The sequence below is a fragment of the Brachycentrus maculatus genome, unplaced genomic scaffold (assembly GCF_059751285.1).
Source record: "Brachycentrus maculatus isolate JH-2025_06_01 unplaced genomic scaffold, ASM5975128v1 h1tg000166l, whole genome shotgun sequence".
Lineage (NCBI taxonomy): Eukaryota > Metazoa > Arthropoda > Insecta > Trichoptera > Brachycentridae > Brachycentrus > Brachycentrus maculatus.
Genome location: NW_028280919.1, coordinates 27501 through 49370, shown reverse-complemented (window position 1 = coordinate 49370; position 21870 = coordinate 27501). Strand labels below are relative to the sequence as shown.

General features: G+C 29.8%; 1 protein-coding gene across 1 annotated transcript in view; it reads right to left on the bottom strand.

The window, feature by feature from the left end:
* LOC148308388 (gamma-aminobutyric acid receptor alpha-like) overlaps nucleotides 1-21114 on the bottom strand; it is a 72170-nt gene extending 51056 nt beyond the window's left edge. Inside the window, exons 1-2 of the mRNA XM_088261713.1 lie at nucleotides 20972-21114; nucleotides 20088-20226 (exon numbers count right to left, since the gene is read on the bottom strand). The gene's annotated coding sequence lies outside the window, so the exon portion shown is untranslated. The remainder of the gene's footprint in view (nucleotides 1-20087; nucleotides 20227-20971) is intronic.
* Between the last annotated feature and the right edge of the window lie 756 nt (nucleotides 21115-21870).

Sequence of the window (21870 nt, the reverse complement as noted above, 5' to 3'; positions counted from 1 at the left end):
ACATTAAGGTGCTACACAATTAATCCGTGTGATTTTTAATTTTTTAAATTAAAAAAAAATATATCTTTTGCTAGATGAGATACAAATATGATTTTGAAAATTTGAATACTTGTGCCTTAAAAAAAACTACATATATTGATTAATAAAGTGCTCAATTACAAAGTTTTCAATCCTACATCTATTTGATGACACGATGAACATAATACTAATTAAAAAAAATAGCATTTGTCAATTTAGTAACCATTTTATTACATATTTCTGGATTCACCATTTGATAATTGACTTAGCCATTTTAATACCGCTTCCAAGGGCCTAACCATTTAATATTCCACTTTATCTAAGTATTAAGAAATACGAGTAGAAATAACAAATTTTCTGATCTGCTATTTATCGTTTCTGCAGATCTGACATTATATGTTGGACGTGTCGAAACATCCTCGTAATAAATGTATGTTAAGCTTACATCGTTCGATATCAAACAAGTCATACGTCGATTTGATTGATTGTATTTTAGAAGAAAAAAAACATGAATCTACGTTGGGGCAGTTCTTAAACTGTATGGCAGTATTCCATATCAACCGACTACATATATCTACCAACTATGCATCTATATCTATTAACATAAAGGGTTAGATAAAAGTCTGTCTTTAAAGTGTAGTGGTTGATGAAGTTATTTTCAAGTTTGACTACCGCCATCTGGGAAAATTCGCATACGAAACGATTCTTTTAACAAGGAGTATAAGAACTTTTATATTTTTATTTTTTTATTTGGAATAATAACAGCAACATACGTAAAACAAAACAATTAAAAGATACACATTAAACAAGCCAATTATAGTTAACCACAGAAACATAAAGATTAGTACAAAATATTTAGTGTAGATCTTGCAAATGAATAAATGCGTGTGTGTGTATGTGCGTGTGTGTGCGTGTGTGTGTGTGTGTGTGTGTGTGCGTGCGTGCGTGTGATGTTGATTCTAGTAGGGACATACATACAATGCAGAGAAGCATAGTTTTTAAAGATCCCGAGAGAACAATATGCTTACCATTCGACTTTTCAACTCAGATTTTCCGCAATTGAAAATGTCAACTTGGCTAAAACATGAGTGAACTCCGCACATAATTATATATATCGATCATTATAAAATTGTATTTTACAATTACCTAACGTTCAAGTGACTGTAAAATCTTACTTCTGCTAATGCAACACTGCTTATGGGCCTACTTAGGATTTAATTTTGTCAGTATTATATTACCTATTATTATATTGCCTATTCCTTCTTGTCAGTAGGTTTACTCTTTATGTTTTAAGTTATTAAACTATAATTTAATGTAATTCTTGAGTGAAAATTCTAGCAGCCTCGTTAAAGTTAAGATCTAAAACGCACAAATTCAGAACGTGACAGGCTGCCCTAGGGGCCAAACGTGTTTCTGCATATTTTTTTTTTGTATATTGAAAAAATAATTTTATATTTTTTTTGACTCCTCACCTTTCAATGACTCTTTTCTTTTCAAAACCACATATTTAATAAAGTATTATTAAATTTAATATATTTTTTTAATACGAAAACGGCGTTTTCAGTAATAAATTTAATTTCGTTAAATGTTACCTGGGCTAAAAGAAAATTAAGTAGAATATTATCGTATATTGGACCTTGAGGCATGAGTTTAAAGAATTCCACGATTCTAAGATAGCAAGTAAGTTATTTTGGTAAATGATTTTAGTAGAATGATTGAATATTTAACAATATTAAGCAATAAAGACTTAAATAATATTTTGATGATGCATGGATGAACAGAAAAAAGATTTAAAATATGACGAGGGTAGATTTAAAACCCAGAAGCGTTTTATTCTGTCGCGATAGTATGAAACGTGCTTCAGTATATCAAACGTATAATATTTTAAAGAGTTATCAGTGAAGTTGTTTCGAAAAACTTGGCATATTAAAGATTGTATGAATTCCAGATATAAGCATTCGCTGCATTGCACCTCCAGATTTTTGAATGCTAAATGTATGTGCAATTCACAAACATGAAGAGAATTTATATAGACGTTCCATTTGCATTTCTACGCAAAGGATTTTCATTCTTCAAGTCGAAATACTTCGCATTTTACAATACAACAAATAACACAGTATAATACATCTTCTCTAGAATTTAAGACACTGAATTTAACGTGGATGTATACGCATTTTAAAGTATTTGGTTTTCTATTGTTGGTTTATTAACACATTCGCCACGAAGACTCGTTTACGAGTTTTTGAGATTTATTTTAAGAAACTCGGATGACTCGTATACGAGTTTTTACGTACGTCATACTTAAAAGGTAAAAATGATCGATCAGAGCTACAATATTACTTTTAGATTTTGCCCACAGATGCCACAAGAAGGATATTATTACTACCCAGAAAAAATAACATGTACCTGTCATGGATGACTCGTATACAAGTCTTTAAGATTTCTTTTAAGAAACACGAATAACTCGTATACGAGAGTTTACTTACGTCATACTTTGAACGTAAAAAGATCGGGCAGAGCAATATTGACATAAAACTAACTTTAAAAAAAACTAACAAACCATCACGCCGCTTCTTCGTAGGGGTAGGAAGAGAGAATAGGATGCCACACCAATCTGTAGCTTTTCAAACAATCTTCGCCTCTTCTACATTCATGCATTTCCTCATACATACCCGCCGATTATTCCGACTCCTGACCTGTCCACACTAAAGTATTTGAAATACTTGATCATGCCAAGTTTTTCAAGGTCTTTTTCTGCTAATATATACTATATATTTTACTGTAAGATATTTTACACACACACACACACACACACACACACACTTATATATATATATATATATATATATATATATATATATATATATATATATATATATATATATATATATATATATATATATATATATATATATATATATATATATATATATATATATATATATATATATATATATATATATATATATATATATATATATATGCATAGACTAGAAGATTAGTTAGAGCTTTTTTTATATTATGTGAACACTGTTACAAAGATAATTTTTTCCGTAGTCTTAGCGAAATATTGTAATTAAGAACGTTGAAATAAATCTCCCTAATTAATTGCTTAAAGCGTCTTAAGTCCAGAAAATTAAACGCACTTAAGTGTTAAGTGAGTAACGAGGTAAAGACACTTGACCTCTGGAGTTGAAAGATTCGCCTACAAAGCGGAACTTTGTAAGACACTTTTCAAGACGGATTGCTTTGTCAGAAATTCATAACCTTTGTAATTTTTTTACGTTATTATCGTATAAAGATATTCCTCATATTTTGAGTGTGTTTAATTCAGGAAAGTTTGTCCACTTGTTCGGGAAAACTTACAAAATAAGGGACTAATCAACTGCAGATAGTGTCGAGAACTTATATGTGAAAGAAGGTGTCAATCGAAGTATAATACAACTTCCTAAATTTTATTAGTGTGGTTGTCAATCATGGGTAGAATGATAAATGACACTCTTCTTATCATTAATCGATAATTCGATTTATTTTTATATTTTAAAAAAAAGTTACTAATATTGGTATATAACCACTTACCGATTTTTTTTTCTACCGATTTCCAGACGTACCCTTTTCTTCGTCAGGACAATCACTACAACAGTTATATACTCATATTAATAACATTTAAATTAAAATATAGAAGTAAAAATGACTGACTGCAAAGTAAACGCTTTAAATATTATCAATATTGAGATAATTAGATTACTCCGTTTTCGTTTTATGCGATTTCCGGCCTCTCGCTTATCGTCTCGCTTTCGCTTAGTCGGCGCTCGAATGCGCGCTGGAAAAGACGTGGAATCTACGACTCTGTAAATCTGACTAACTACGTGTCCACTATTTCCATACAAATATGAACTGGGGTCTTTAGGTACTCAGCTTCGGATTACGTGTAATTTTTTAATGATCAGATAGGAAAGGTTAAAGTACCTACTTACTACAATTTTGAAGATTCTGTTCAATTGATTATTTGCGTAACGTTTACCTTTACCGTTTTACGAACGCTTCCAAGAATGATTTTACCGTCGCTGACAAAAGGTTGATCATATCTTTGTAACTCTCAGCAATCTGACGAGCGAATCTCCCCCCTCCCTTCCACTCCCTAAAGGTCAGTTACTTAGCCGAGACAATATTCTTTGATCCATCACGTAACGCTGTTCGAGGGAAATTTACTCTTGCCCTAGTCAGATAGCTTTCAAAATATGATATTTCGTTACCAAATGATTTCGCGATTGAAAATTTTACGAAAAATATTTCTGATTCCAAATTATTTAATATTAAACTCTTCGACCTCTTTAGTCTACATATCAAGTGACCTGTTTAACTTTAGTACTTTATAATGATTGGTTTTAAATAAAATAAAACTTTATTAAAAAGTGTTTCATATTAAAATTATTGATTTTAATCACATAACACATGGACGACTGAAAAAAAATCGATTGTGATTTTTATCGTATATATTTTGTTATTTATTTATTCGAAAAAAAAATCGACAAAAACATCCATATTTTTACTCCAAACGTATCAAGTGATCTGTTTTTTTTAAACATTTTTTTCAGGTTATGATTGATATTTTAATAGGAGTGTGTTCACAAACCCTTCATAATCCGATAAATATGAACGAAAATTGCAAAAAAGAATTTTCGGTTTTCGATTAAATTTGTAATTTCATGTTTAGATTATAACTAAACAGAATGAGTCTTTTGAGAAAAAATTTAAATTAAAAATTATATTACTTGGAAAACATTTCTGTCTTATAACTTTAGGTACAGACACTTCTCCTTCTTTCATCTTTTGACTTTTATCCCCCACCAATAATGCATAGGGCACTGCATCGTATTGGCGCAGTGTTATCTGGATCGTTACTTACATGAAGGCAATCCTATGCTTCAGGGACCAGTCCAGGGTTATATTAAATAAATGTGAGAGTGTAACATCACAAATTCTTATTTTCGTTCCCCCTGGGAATCGAACCCGGGACCTCCAGCACGGCGGCTAAATACGCTTACCATTACACCACAGAGATGAACTATCCTATATATATATATATATATATATATATATATATATATATATATATATATATATATATATATATATATATATATATATATATATATATATATATATATATATATATATATATATATATATATATATATATATATATATATATATATATATATATATATATATATATATATATATATATATATATATATATATATATATATATATATATATATATATATATATATAATATGTATATTCGCATCAGAAATGTAAGCTCCAGAGCACAATTAAATTATCGATGAGTTGATTTTTGGTATTAAGTATTAATTTATCCGACCGACAAATGGTCCCAGAAAAAACTAAATATTGAAATAAGGTCGCTCCGAGGTAAGCCTCTTTTGTATATTTGGATCGTTAGAGCAAGTCAACCGTCAGAATATTCCTTTCGGATTAGAGATAATTGAAACCTTTTTTCAATGGGGATCGGTCGACGTGTACCAGAATATTCGCAAAACGGACATAATCCTAATTTTTATTGACACAATCTCTGAACTTCCAATTGGACACAAAATGGGTTCCTGAAACCATAAAACAATCTTAATTTTTTGCAAATTACACTTTGAATCCATGACGTATTACTTTCAAAACTCTAGTTTATTTACAACATTTTGAGTGCGTCCAAATACTTGTTCACAAAATCTGGATTATCTCCAATTACAGGAGTTATTTTCATATTATTTGTAACATCTCATCAAAGATGAAGAAGAATATGGAAGTCTGGGCATTTACGAGGCTGACGACCGAGAGTTTCTGCTAAATAAAGCTTCTTTACATCTCACCAATAGATGTCTCTAGTGAAGTTCTAGTGATTCAAGAAGAAGTTTCTAAATTGGTTCATATATATATATAGAGCTTCCAAGAATTTGAGTAGTGTGTTGTCAATAACGGGTAGAATTTGTGAATGTTACACTTGTGTAAAGTGATCACTTAAACCAGCCTATGACGGTCGTCAGCCCCGTAAATGCCCAGACTTCCATATTCTTCTTCATCTAGTTTATTTATCAATTTTTCATTTAATTTGTAGAACTTCATATTTACACGTTAAATATTAAAATCAAACAATCAAATTGTTGACACCTCATCGAAGATGAAGAAGAATATGGAAGTCTGGGCATTTACGGGGCTGACGACCGTCATAGGCTGGTTTAAGTCATAACTTTACACACGTGTACCACACTGCTCAAATTCTTGGAAGTTCTATATATATGAACCAATTTTGAAACATTGTTCTTGAATCACTAGAACTTCATTGAGACGTCTGTTGGTGAGATGAAAAGAAGCTATATTTATTGAGCAGAAACTCTTTTATAAGTATGTGAGGTCCGAATCCTGGATTATAATCACATACATGAGAAATGCCAGGAAATATAATTTTTATTGTTATTATTTAAGCTTATAATTTGACCAGATAATTTATTTACAACATTTTGAGTGTGTCTAAATACTTGCTCGCAAATCTGGATTATCTTCAATTAAAGCAGTTATTTTTCATATTATTTTTCTGGGCATTTACGGGGCTGACGACTGTCATAGGCTGGTTTAAAATCAAATACCGTTTTGAGTTCATAATGTAAGTTGTATATTTTACTACCAGTAGTTTTGTTTAAATAAATAAGGCGAAACAATTTTCACAAATTTTGAATTTTCATGTTAAAAAAAATATTAAATTAAACAACATTAGATTATCGCCAATTACTCTTGAAAAAAGGATTACAGTAGGCTGAATGCAGTCGAAATTCTAAATGCCTTATTTCAGACGAATGTGCGACAATACGTTGTATGATAGATGTTCGAATTGTGATATAAGGAAAAAATGCAAGGCTGAGATAAGCTTTATCGATAATATTAATAAAAGGAATTCATGGAATCGAATGAGTGAAGAAAGAACAGTAAAAAATATGAGGTGATAATAGGAGCAGATGAAGACCGAGTATAACATGGCATCATCAAGTATGTCAAGTACTTGAAAGCGGTAAGGTCAGGAGTTGGAGTAATCGGCGGGTATGTAAAAAAAAATACAATGCTGAGATAAGCATTATCGATTAACTTTAGAAAGGTGATACGTGTAAAGAGATGTATGAATGTGGAAGAGGTGAAGATGCATGCAGGGATTGCATGTCATAAATAATTTTATTTCTATATTGTTGTATAAATAAGTATTGCAAAATGTGCACCATTTGAGAAAATTGCAATTTATAATCATGTGTATGATGAAAAATTATTTAAAAAAGTAAATATATAATTAAATACATCCGACTCAAATAAGGTAAATTTTAAAATAAATACGGCATAAGTCTCGCAGGTTAAGGTGGCTTTTAATCAACAAGTATTGTAAAACTTTTTTATCTCATTAAATTTTATAAAGAAGCTCATTTCTAAAGTTGACTGTGAGATTTTTTCCATTATATTCCAGTTTATTGAGGGGAGAAATATACCTACCCTAGTTTGAACGACGGTATACGCCTACAAAATAATTTAAAGTACGTAAAAAAGTTTTACTGAGGCTGGTTCGTTTTAATTCCAATCTTTAGTGATTCCTATTTACAATGGATTAACAAAACAGACTAATTAGTCTGAAAATAATTATATTCTGTAAATAAAATGGCCCGGCCCTTTGAGAGATGAAGCTATAAATTTTACGACATTATTTCATTTGTTAGATGAAGGATACATCTAATTTACATAAATATCTGTTCACAACATTTTGAATGTCTCCAAATTCTTGTTCACAAATCTGGGTTTCTCCACTTACGAGGATTATTTTTACATTTTGATATCTCAACAAAGACGAGGAAGAGAATGAAAGTTCACGTATTTCTAGGGGTTATGACCTATTATAGGCAGGTAAGTGGTCACCTTACACACGTGTAACATTCAGCTTTCCACCCATGATTGACATTGACATGACACACTAGTCGAATTTTTGGAACTCATATATATACCATAAATCGCACGACGCTTCTTGTTTGAGTTTACGAGATCCATCTATGATTGGTTTGATAAAGATTTAATTAAGCAAATACCTTTTTGTTTTGATGTATACAAACAAGATCATAACCGGATTATACTTACTGGAAGACGCGTATAAAAGTGATTTTCTTTTTTTTTTATGCAGCTTACATACCTACATTAATATTTATATCTATGAACGTGTAATCGCACTACTGTTTCTATATTATTTTTTCCTTCATTTAACTTACAATCTTTTTATACCTTTTCTGGATGTACTGTATTTATTAAGCATAACTTCAATTAATAATATAACGTATATCACACTAAGTCATGTTTATATGTATGTTTGACCCGTGTTTATATTAACATAACTAATCGGGATGGATATCAATGTAACCTGAAATAATAAGCTCTACTTGATGTTAATCAGTGATGTTCTAATGCAACTGGGTTGAAACCTACATACATTATGTTGTAAGATTGTGTGCAATGACAGAATTTGATTCCTGAGGGGCAGTATTTGCCACCTGGTCCTCATGTAAGTAACGATCAAGATACCCCTGGGTGAGAATTGAGGTTCTAAGAAGAGTAGCAAGAAATATTTACAACTCGTTGAACCATCCTGTAATACATATACGGTATCCTGAGTAACATCGTTATAAATCATCCTGTGCTTTACAGTATTCACATTATCGGTTTTCCGAAATCCAATATTACATCAGACAATAGTCCCGTTCCGGTTTTATTGCCGGATTAAAAGGTTTGATTAATGAATACCTTTTTCTGAATTTATAAGTACATAAACTTATCATCAACACGGATATTAAAATTTAACGTTTTTGCAATAATTATATCTGATTGCTATTTAGAAACTTATACTTGAATTAATTAAGTTGAAAACATAAAATATTTTGGTTTAAATAAAAAAACATATACTACCAAATAAAATCAATACAAAAAAAATAAAAAAAATTACTCACTCCCACTTTTAAAACCTATCTATTTATAAAAAATACAAAAGAATCAGTAAAAAATTAGTACATTTTATAACAGCCAATTCTACAACATTGCATTATTGGTTGAGATGGTACGAGCAAAGCCCTATTTATTGTTTGTTATAAACAATTTTATTTCATTTAGTTTTTTTTAAAGTATTGTAAAATGTGACCTCGGCACGGATCTCAGTTTTGGGCATATTATTGTTATTTTAATTATCTGTGCGATGAAATAAAAATAAATTTAGTTGTTATTTTACTATATGAAATTCATGGAACGATTGTTTAATAAATAAAATGATAATTCGAATAATTCAGTTAAAAATTTTAATCTGTTGCATGCGTTCGGTATATCACTGAAGGATGTCAACAATTTTTTTATTGTATGTTTATAAATATTTTTAAAGAAATGAAAGAAATTTTACTTATTACTAAAAGTAAATAATTCACTCACTCATTTCAACAACGTCATATATCAAAAATCGTCAATTGTCATTTGTGGATGTTTTTGGAATGCCTAGAAAATGTACATATCCCAACAAAAGTGGCATATTCTTGACTTAATATTTACCCACCACAGGGCAGAAAGTGTTGTTTTTGCATTTTGAAGAAAAGGTATTGATTAAATATTTTTTTTAAATATACTTTTATTTTCAAATGGAGAAAAAACAAACAGGTTTTAACTAAAAAGATCTGTTGCGCAGTAAATAGTTCAATAAGTAGCTTGATATTTATTTTTTGTACATTTTATTATATTTTTAAACTTTAAAAACGATCTCCTAAAAAATCGAGTTTTTTAATATGTGACGTTGTTGAAAGGAGTGAGCGAATTGTTATTTGTTATTGTGTGTAAGATGAAATATGAATAAATAAATTGAGAATTCTCTTCCATCTGACATTTTAATTTCACACTTCTTTCGTAGTACATGTATGTATATGTAGGGGCGTGCATTCCATATAGGCAGTAAAAACAGTGCCTATCCTAAATTACCCGCGTGACATATAAAAACGCAACCATACCTACCCTACCTTACTAAGTAGTACCTAGCTTACCTTACTACCTACCCTAATTAATTCTCCGTTCACGCTACTGCTATATATGTATACATATGTACACATAATCTCGATGTTTTCATTGAAATTTGAGGTCAGTAGGATTGGGTGTATGGATCAGCACATATAGGAGCAATGACGTTGCTTGGATGAACAAATGCACCGAAATGGAGTATATTGAGATGGATTGGCCAGGTGCGGTACAATGGGGTCACCCTCGACCCTTATCTGCGGGCATTTCCGCCGGCAATGTGGACCCAGTCTCCCTATATCATCAACCTAAACATTGACGATATGGATGACATTAAATGCAAAACATATTAAACATATTGAGAAAACAAGTCTACTAAGACCGAGGAAAATTTGGCACGATCAATTATTTCAAATGTCGAGAGTCGGAGAGTCGTAATAATCGGTGGGTATGTATGAAGAGATGCATGAATGCGGAAGAGACGAATTTTGTATTCAAAGACACAGTAGTGTAGCATTCTATTCTCTCTGCCTACTCCTGCGGTAAAATAATAAGTTGGTTACAAAACTAAATATGAGTAACTGTATTTGTTACATCGTAAGCCCTTAATGTTTAAACCTCTATATTTCCTGAGTGTAAAAATATGAGATGTTTGTATCAGTTAAGATGCACAAAATTAAAAAAAAAAATTGGCAGTCACTCAGTTAAAGGATTTTTCTGCAGTTTTCTGTGTTGTCTTATTTTTATTGACAAACAGAATAATAAAAATAATTATTTTATAGTAAAAATTAACAGACAATCGTGGTTTAAATGCGTTTAGCTTTATCATTTTAGTGATTATGACAGCAATTCTAGAATTAGGATCAGAAAGAATGATGAATATTTGGAGAGAGAGTTGAATTCCTGCTGTATTTAGCTGTTTAGACTTTGAAAGAAAGTATGGTTCGCATCCTCTATATCTTGTTCACATTCGCACATACAATATTCATTACTTTAATTATTATCATTAATTATTATCTATAGGGTGTCTGATAGAATAAATAATAATAATAATAATAAAACAGTATTTTAAAATCACCCGTTGCTCTACCAAGCCCATGAGTTGGATAACAAAACCAAATCTCGGTCAGTCCTTGATATATCAGTGTTGCGACGATGAAGGACATTTTTTTGGAAAAAGAAATGATTGATAAGAAAGGTTGGATCGCCAATTCAGGTTCAAGTATCGTTTGTAGCGAAGAATGCCATTTCACCTTGTGACTGAAGCATGCTTTTAAATCGCTCTCAAAACTCTTCGGCTATAAGACGTTTTATATTTGAAATATCGGCAAAATCGTTTGTTAAACACGAAACCTACATTACGAAGGGCGCTATTTTATATCAAATATAAATTCTTGTGTACGAACACTCCCTCACGTTTGAATTCACTTCGCTTGGTATTTGGAGGGTTCAGAGGTAAACCATTGCAAGGCGCATTTTCGTGAGTGTACCTAAAGCTTATCTATATTGAAAAAAAGTAAAAGTTACTTTGTCTTCGATATCCTGAAGTTTTTACCCATTTCTTTGAAATTTTGAAACAACCTTGCATTCGAATCTATTAACATGAAAATATACTAAAAATTTGATTGAATCTGCGATTAACTTTAGAATATTTAAAATTTATGACACACGAATAATTTTATTTTTATATATTTTATATAAATTTCATTTCATTTGACAAAAAATATTTTAAATAAAAGTTGTATTTTATGATTGAGTCCGTCTTTTTTAACAAATTGTTATTTTCATTGAATAATATAATATTTACACCATTTTGGGTGGTCCGAATCTATGTTTGATATTAACTGCTCAAATTATAAGGTTGATAAAAAAATAATCTTTTTTTAGGCATCTCCAGTATGTAAAATAATTGAAGAATAATTGGATGAATCTTGCATACATTTAAATAAGGGTCTCTTCTAAATTAAAAGTTTACTCAACTCTCCATTTATACTGCAGCAAACTAACACATGAAGCGACGTATGAATTATATTATACCTAATATATGTGTTCCAGAAAAAATAAGTAGTGTGATTGTCAAGCTTGGGCAGAATGATAAATGTAACACGTGTATATAGTGATCACTTAAACAAACTTACGATAGCTCGTAAGCCCTATAAAAACGCAGACCACATTCTTCTGTATCTTTGTTGAGATGTCAAAAAAGTTAAAATGATGTATTTGTTTCATTAATTGATTCGGCAGTCACTTTGTGGTAAAATCTATCCATTTTTAATTAAAAACAGTAGATTTTAAGAAATAGTGGTAGATATTTGATGTATTTCTTTTAAAATGAAAATAATAAAGTCGTTTTTTTAACTTGAAATTTTCTTGGAGTTTCATTGATTGACCGTGGAAGCTTCCATTTATACTTGTAATATTACGAATCCGACGATTTCAAATTTAATGTATTCTGAAAAATACAATTTTACACTTAATACATCTCCGCAATTCTGTCGCTAGATTAATAAATGTATGCAGGAAGTTTGGAAAAGTTTCACAAGATAGAGATATAAATTGGTAGATTTTTATGATATTTTAAATGCAGTGGATTCAAAACTTTTATCTTAGTTAAGATCTATTGTCATGATTCTGCATGCATCTTTTTAATATCAGACCAAAAGGGAACTATTATATTTCGAAAGAATAAAAAACACTCTGTGCGACATTACAGGAATAAATAAAAATAAAAATGCTATTTGTTAAACATAAAAAAGCAAAATATTTAGAAAATCTTAATACAATTCATCTATTCCATGGTTTTCCTTTCATGAATTGTTCTACTAGTAATATTCAAACCATGATTATATGTGAAAGATTTTAAAAATAATTTAAACGTTATTGGAATAAAATATCTACCTTCAGATTATTTTCTGAATATTTTTGTCATAATTAATCAAATATATTTTGTCATCTCACATAGGTGAAGAAGAAAATTATACGTTGGTTAAGTGATCACTTTACACACAGTCTTCCATATTCTTCTTCGTCTATGGAGAGATGTCTAAATGTAAAAATAACTCTTAAGTGGACATACTCAAACTGTTTTAAGTAAAATTCTTCTTCTTCTTCTTTTTCTAGATCCTAAGGATCTGTTTGTGCCTCTGCTTGTAGCTCTTGGAATGTTGACTCCCAGCTGTCTTTCCACCTTTTTGGAGGTCTACCTGGGGGTCTGCGTCTTTCAGGGATTCCTTGAAGGCCGATACGTGGAAGTCGGTCATCTGACATTCTGTTTACATGGTCATTCCAGTATTGCCTTCGTTGTCGTCCCCACCTCACGATATCCTCCGTCTTACACATGCTCCGGATGTCGGAATTTCTCACTCGGTCTCGCAGTGTGTTTCCGGTTATGGATCGGAGAGTCATCATCTCGGAGGTTCGAAGTCGAGATTTTGTTCTAGAAGTATCTGCTCTTGCCTCAATCCCATAAGTGGCTATTGGTCGAACACATGTTTTGTATAAAAATACATATTTTATTAATTCATTTGTAATTTAGAAATAAAACAATTTAAAATGAATTTTTTCATTTATTTAAAAATTTTCGTTTTCGTAGCGTAGTGGTTAGAGTGTTTCAATACGGAGCTGGAAAACTCAGGTTTGATTCCCATGCAGGTGAAAATAAATATAAATGATTTTTTAATTATTTTATTTATTAAAAATACTATTATGGATTGGTGCTTAAAGCGCAGGACTGAATATCTTTCTCACGTATAATTAACAATCAAAATTACACTGTGTTCATGGGCTGCAGTGCCTTATTCACCATTGGGTACAGATGAGGGTTAGGTAAAGTTAGTTTAGAAGATTAAAAGTCGTTGAAAATACGACAGTTTTTCCATCCTATTTAATAATACATCAGACAGGTGATGTTGATAATGACAAAACCCGGTCACTGGCCAGATAAAAGTGCAAAAAGTTATATGCCAAAGTTGTTATTTTATTATGTACAATACTAAATATCCTCTAAGATATGTCAGTACAAAGCCTAAATCCAATATTTCCTATCTATATTTTTTCCCGTGAAATGTAAAAAAGAAATACATTTTCAATACGATTTTAGCCATACTGGAAAACTTATTTACTTACATAAAAAAAACATCTTCCCATTGTGAAATTATTCCTCAAGTACCTGCCTTTTAAATGTAATGAAAAAAGTTGGGAGTATTGTGTGTTTGTGGACGGGTAGATAACCTTTACTATTCATCTGTACGTATTCTACGCACGAATCTTATGATAGAAAACGTGACACGTAAATAAAATAATTCATTTTTCTCCGGATACTTTGTATAAGGGCCACATTCGCGTAAACGTATAAATACCCCAAATGGCTTACGGTCCACCTTATTTTCATTAACTTGAACAAATATGGAGAAGGTAATATAAAACGGTTATAGATTCAGTGGATTAATAAACTAGGGTCTTCAGTTCAATTCACGTGAAATGTATTTTTAACAAAACTTTACAATTATGTATCGTGCCTCTAACTTTACGAGAAATAAAAACAACAAATGTTTTAAGATTTGACCAGTAGTGTGGTAGAATTAGTGCATGTTACACGTATGTTAAGTGATTACTTAAATCAGCCTATGAGGGTTGTTAACCCTGTTGCTGTCCAGACTTCCATATTCTTCTTCATCTATGTTGAAATGTCACATTTTAAGAATTATAGTTCTTTTGATAGTGCTCTTGAGTTAGAATTCTATTTCAAAGTTTACGGTTAAACTACCTAGTATAGATAAAATAAACTTTTTTCTATTTATTAAAAAAAAAGAAATAAAATCGACAATATTCAATACCTGATTCCCTATATTACAAATAAAAGGCCAGAAGTAAGTTATACACGACATATAAAGCAATAACTTCCGTACGGAATGCCTGACCTAAAAAAGTAAGAGGAATTACTTATCTTAGAAATTCATATTTTTAATGCAGAGACAGGCACTAACATTTGATTTCCCATAAAAAATGTTTTTTTTTTAATGATTCGATTATGGCTTGGTTTGCAATTTAGCCACACAAATATATTATTAATCAAACCCTTACCCGCACCCCAATGGTGCATAGGGCACTGCATCATATAAACGCAGTGTTACCTTGATCGTTAACACATGAAGGAAAGGTGATCAGCCCTCCACTTCAGGTACCAGTCCAGGGTAATATTGAATAAATATTTGAGTGAAAAAATCACCTATATTTATTTGATCCTCCCCCTGGGAATCGAACCCGGGACCTCCAGAACGGTAGCCGAGCGTGCTGACCATTACACTACGGAGGCGGACTATGTAACGTTCATTTGTAAAGTATTTTTATTAATAGTACTAACCTTACAAATAATAAACTAACTAGAAAGTTTTTACCCCTTTTTTTACCAGTCTTTAGTATTCGTAACAGTATCATGATAATATAAAACGTATGTGGAAAAAATATAGTTGCTATTTTGCTATATAAAATGCAGTTCTTTCAAGAGATTTCAGATATTTTTTTTACCAATTAACGTTAAGATAACGAGGTATTCATATTTACTGGTGAAAAGCAATCACATGGGTTTTCCTTTCCAATCGACGGATTGCTCAGAGAACGTCTTTATGAATGAAGAAGAAGAGATAGAAGAATTTTCTATAATTCATCCTGTTTACTTCTGCATCAAATAGACCGGCAGTGACCGATAGCAATCCCGAATCTGCATATTTTCGTATGTTCGGGTAGGCGTTAAATTAATCAACTCATTAAATCAGTCAACTAGCCGCTGTTTCTATTACTTTCATAAGATCCAATGTGTTGTTCTGTGGCCCACACAGCTCTACAAGACTTTTCCAGTCCATAAAAACTCGGATAACGCCTTAAAGTCTCAAAAATGATCGTGTAATCTACTAACGCCAAATTCAAGGTAATATACGTACGTCAACCTAATTTAACTTAAATCTTTTTTCAGTTAAATTGGTTTTGTTTCCATAATGTGTTCTACTCCATTAAAGTTTTCACATCCTTTTCAAGATGAGAGTAAATCCTTTTAAACTAGATTCCAAAATATACTCAATTCATCATTGTAATTGGCATGATCGAATATTTCAATTATTTTATAGTATTTACAACATTTTGAGTGTGTCCAAATACTTGTTCACAAATCTGGATTACCTCCAATCATAGGAGTTATTTTTCATATTATTTTTTACATACTAAAACAGTTTCTGCTCAATAAAAAGCTTCTTTTCATCTCACCAATAGATGTAAAGAAGCTTTTTATTAAGCAGAAACTCTTATATTAGTATGTGAGGTCCGAATCCTGGATTATAATCACACATGAGAATCGCCAGAAAATACCATTTTCACTTTTATTATTTAAGCTTATAATGTTGTAAATCAAAATAAAAGAGTGTATTGATAATGCAAAAGGATTCAATAAACGTACATTTTACGAATACATTTTTAAAGAACACGCTTTGATAGATACGTCTCTTTATAAAATAATTGAAAGGACGCTTGGAAACTCGAGGTGAATAACACTGGATCTGTGTATTTCATATTCAATTCGTAAGGATTTCTTAGGATTTCTAAACCAATATAATTTTATGATAAAGGACATGATTTGAGAATTCCGCTCTGCATTCAAAAAAGAAAAAACTTTTACAATTCACACGTAATACGAAATAACGTTTGCATAATTAAATTAGAAATAAATAATTTCATTAATTGATTCGGCGATCATTTTGCAGTAATATCTAACCAGTTTTAATTTAAGTTTCACTTGGTAAATACCACTATTGTTTTAATCTATTGTGACATGTGTTTCGATGCATTCCGCATAGTATTTTATATTGAAAAGTAAAGAATATCTTTGATTACTAAAACATTTATTATAGTGAAAGGTTTGTATCTAACCGATATCGTGAGAAATCTATTCATTGCTCAAACCAGCCAATGACATATTCTTATCCCAAAAGACTTTTTCATTTATGTTGAGATATCTTCACAAAACTGCAATCGATGAATTACCTATTCTAAATAATTACAATTATAAATTCCGTTTATAATCAAACAAATAATGTATCAAATTTATATAACGTAACAAGGAAGTAATATTTTTTTACATAAATATATATATATATATATATATATATATATATATATATATATATATATATATATATATATATATATATATATATATATATATATATATTATATATATATATATATATATATATATATATATATATATATATATATATATATATATATATATATATATATATATATACATATAAATCACATCGTGAGTAACGATTGACGTATATTGTGTAACGATAACGTAGTTTGTCTTTACAGTCTTTCTTTACGTCGATTTATAGAGAAAAATCTCATATTATTTTTTGACATCTCATCAAAGATGAAGAAGAATATGGAAGTCTGGGCATTTACGGGGCTGACGACCGCCTAGTCTGGTTTAAGTGATCACTTTACACACGTGTAATATTCACCAATTCTACCCATTATTGACAACCACACTACTCAAATTCTTAATAATATGAATAAACCTCCTATAATTGGAGATAATCCGGATTTTGTGAACAAGTATTTGGAAACACTCAAAATGTTGTAAGGAAGTAATATGTTTACAGGAAATGCATTTATTTTATAAAAAAACTAATTATTTAAACTGTACTATGAAAATACGTAAAGTCAAAATGATGTTAGTTATAAGTCATAAGGATCAGAAACATAAACATATAAGGTAGAGGAGAGCGTATTATACCTTACTACCGTATTGATATAAAATTAATTCGTTACTATCATCCTAACATTGAAAAATTGTGTATTTATTTATTTTTTCTTATGACTGGACTGTTGCAAATGCATTATTCAAAGCGAAATTACGCTCGTTATATCTAGTGACGCTTTCTATTATAATGAATGATAAAATATGTGCATAGTTATTTTATGCCATTATATATGCAATTTACAAACTAAATCATAATTTTTTTTAATAATGATTCGTCTTAAATAAGCTGTCGTCTTTTGTTTTATCGACAACATCAACAGAGCAATGAAATCTTTGGGGTACTTAGTGTATCCCATTTATATGGGTTTTTACGACATTGAAAAATAATCGTTGTATTTTTATTTACATGTGGCACGATTCCAATAAGATAAAGTTATTTTTTATGTGTATGCTAGGAAAAGTTTTGGAAATCCATAAAAATATACATAATAATAAATCCATAAACGACAATATGACAATGGTTAAAGGCCCCCCTATTTGTCCATGTAGATACTAATAAAAAACGCAGAACACTTTTACCCTCACGTCTCGTTTTTCAAAGTGTTAAGGGTATAATTCTCAAATTAAAGTTAAGTTTCACATACGGTATTTGATAATGACGTTAAATGCATAAAAACAGTGTCATTATATAGCATCTACTAAATTAATTGTAAATTTATAAAATCTAATGTACCATTTTATTTTACAAATATGTTTTACCTCTTTTTCTTATTTTGTTGTTACCATTTTATAAAAAAATGGATCATAAGAATGTGAAAAATTGAAATTTTTTGAAATGGGTGAATACATATTTTTTTAAACAATCAACCTTTCATTGATATGAAATAATTATTAAAACATTTTATATTGAATTCAATTTTGTTCTTCCATTTCTAGGTGAAGCTGTATTTTATATAATAAACAACAACTACGAGTATATAGTTTTTATTACATTCATTTTAGTTTACCAGTTACCGGGTTTTGTTGTTACCGACTGGTGAAAGGCTTAAACAAAATCTTTAAATTTTATATGGACAACAAGACAGGAGTTAAAAATCATTATTCTATACATATTTCCCGACAAAATAAATATAAGATTCTTAACATATCTTATACGAGTATGTAATTATTATTATAATACATTAATAAAAATCATTAAATTTAAATAAATTTTGTCAGAAAAATTATATCAAACCATAGTTTTCAACCCCTGCCTTGTTGTGTATATAACATTTTATCTAGCCTCCCACCAGTCTGATTATGACTGCAACGACGAAAACCTGTCACTAGTCAAATAAAATAAAAGTGGATAAAACAACATAGCTGTCTAGTTATTATATAATATCCAGTCCTCTCATGAAATGTCAGTACAAAACTTATATATCGCTCACTCCTTTCAAGAACATCATAAATCAAAAAACTTGATTTTTCAGGAAGACGTTTTTAAAGTTTAAAAATATGATACAATGTATTAAAAATAAATACCAAACCACTTATTGAACTTTTTACTGTGCAATAGATCTTTTAAGGTAAAACCCGAAAGTTTTTTCTGTTATTCAGGATATTAAAAAAAATAATTAAACAATACCTTTTCTTCAAAATACAAAAACAACACTCTCTGCCCTGTAGCGGGTAAATATTAAGTTAAAAATATGCCGTTTTTGCAGGGATATAGTACATTTTTTGGGCATTCCGAAAACATGCACAACTGAAAATTGACGACTTTTGATTTATGACGCTCGTAAAAGGAGTGGGCGTATATGTGTAAGATAAATTATAAATTATTTTTGATTATTTGTTTTTCACCCTCTGTCTTGATGTGTTTATAACATAGAGTTTTGCCTAGTCTCCATCAATCTGATAAAATCTGTAACGATAAAACCCCGTTACGGTTCACAAATAAAATATATTATATATTATATAATCCTTTTAAATCCTTAATCTTTTTATTAGTACTAGTACAAATTTAAATTTGCTTCAGATAAATAATTTATTATTTTTAACTATTTTAAAGCAGAATTATGTAGGTATAAAACAATTTACGTCCTTCAAGCTCGATTGGAGTAACTCGCAGTGACACGGCGGGAAACTTGAACAAATATATATTTACGTTCAACAAAACTTGACAATTGTTTCCGGCGGAACAGATTACTCAATGTTTTCTCAAAGTAATATAATCAAAACTTACCTCACGCTTCGCCAAAACTGTTGAATGCTATACGCCCGAAGAAGTCAAATAACTTTCGCGAACTTTGTAAATAAGGATCCAGTTATTTATTTATTTATCAGAGCTTTTGCAAATCTGGTTTCCTCTGATACGTATACTACTAGTATTGTTTGTATAATTCGTAAAAAAAAAACATTTTACCAGGCATACAAAAAATACTGATTTTCATAAATAATTTAATTTTAAAATAAACTTTAAAACATTTGTTTTTCTTTGAATTATTAATAATTTAAAATGATTTTTTTTGTATAAATTAAATTAGGAAATTTAAAATCAGGTAAACATTTAAAAAAAATACCGTTTTTCATAACTAAATGATTTTTTTAATAAACTTAAAATCATTTATTTGTAATTTTAAACGAATACATGAAAAAACTTTAAAAAAAAAAAAAAATAAAAATAAACTTTATTTTGAAATAAATCAGATTTTTTTCTCTTTTTTATTACGTATTTTAAAATGAATTTATAATTTAAATCTTACTAAAAAAACGATTAACACATAAAAACCTACCGATTTTGATTAATAAAGTAATGTTGGAATAAACTTGAAAACGTTTATTTTAATTTTAACTGCAATTTTAAATATTTTATAAATAAAAAAAACGTAAACGTAGATTTTAAAAGTTGAAGAACTGATCTTTAGTCACGTGCGTAGATTTAACGGTGTTAAATATAATAGTGAAAATCACTTAAATTTATTTAAACTCCCCTGGAAAACAAATTTAAAAAAAATATCGATTTTAATAACTAAAAAAATATTTTGAAATAAGTATACTTATTTTTTTTTTAAACATTAATTTGAATTGTAAATGTACTAGAAAGTATAAATATAATGTATCAATTACGTTTTTTAATTTGAAAAGACGTAAACGTAGTTTAGAAAAGTTTCAGAAGTGATTTTTCAGTCACGTGCGTAGACTTGACGTAGCTCGCTCGAAGCCCGCATCTCTATCGATGTTATTGCCTGCTCAACGGTTAGGCGTAAACTGCCGCCCTGCCATTCGCCTACTCTCGTGGGCGGTAGATCCGCCCTCGATCTGTTCCTCTCTACAGACAACCTGTCTCCAGCCTTCGGCCCCTCGAGTGAGGACGCAGATTGATTTCTTTGACGTTCTTTAAACACTCGTTTATCTGACGCGTGATGAATTTAATTTAATTAAATATGAAAATTAAATTAATTTTTGGGATAAATTTCCAGATAAAATTTTAAGAGATATGAAGCCTGTATAAGTTTACGAACTTCAAAATATAAATTAAAAACTCTTCTTCCTTATAAAATTGAATATTTATTTCTTGAATGTTTTCGCAGATACTTTGTGGCACATTTTATAAACTTTGTAAAATAAAACAATTTTGAATATTTTTGTTTGAATATATGATTTATATGAAAAAAAATGTTTATAAACTTTCGAGATATCATAAATTTGGCCATTTTAATATTTAAAATATTTTGGCGTTAATTAATGTGATTAATAGGATAAATACTTGTCATTTATTGATAATTTGATCATTAATATGTGGATACTTAAAAAAATCTGCTGCTTGTTAATGTGTGGAGAATCGAAAAAAAATGCTGGTTTTTAAAGAGTGAAGAGATTAAAATTGCTGGTCGTTAACGTATGAAGAGTTTAAACCTGCTGATGGTTTAAATCTAGAGAATTATTTATTTTTTCTGTACGTTCATGTCTGGAAAATAAAAATTTCTCACATTAAGTAAGGGTTTAAAAGTTTAAATACATGCAGG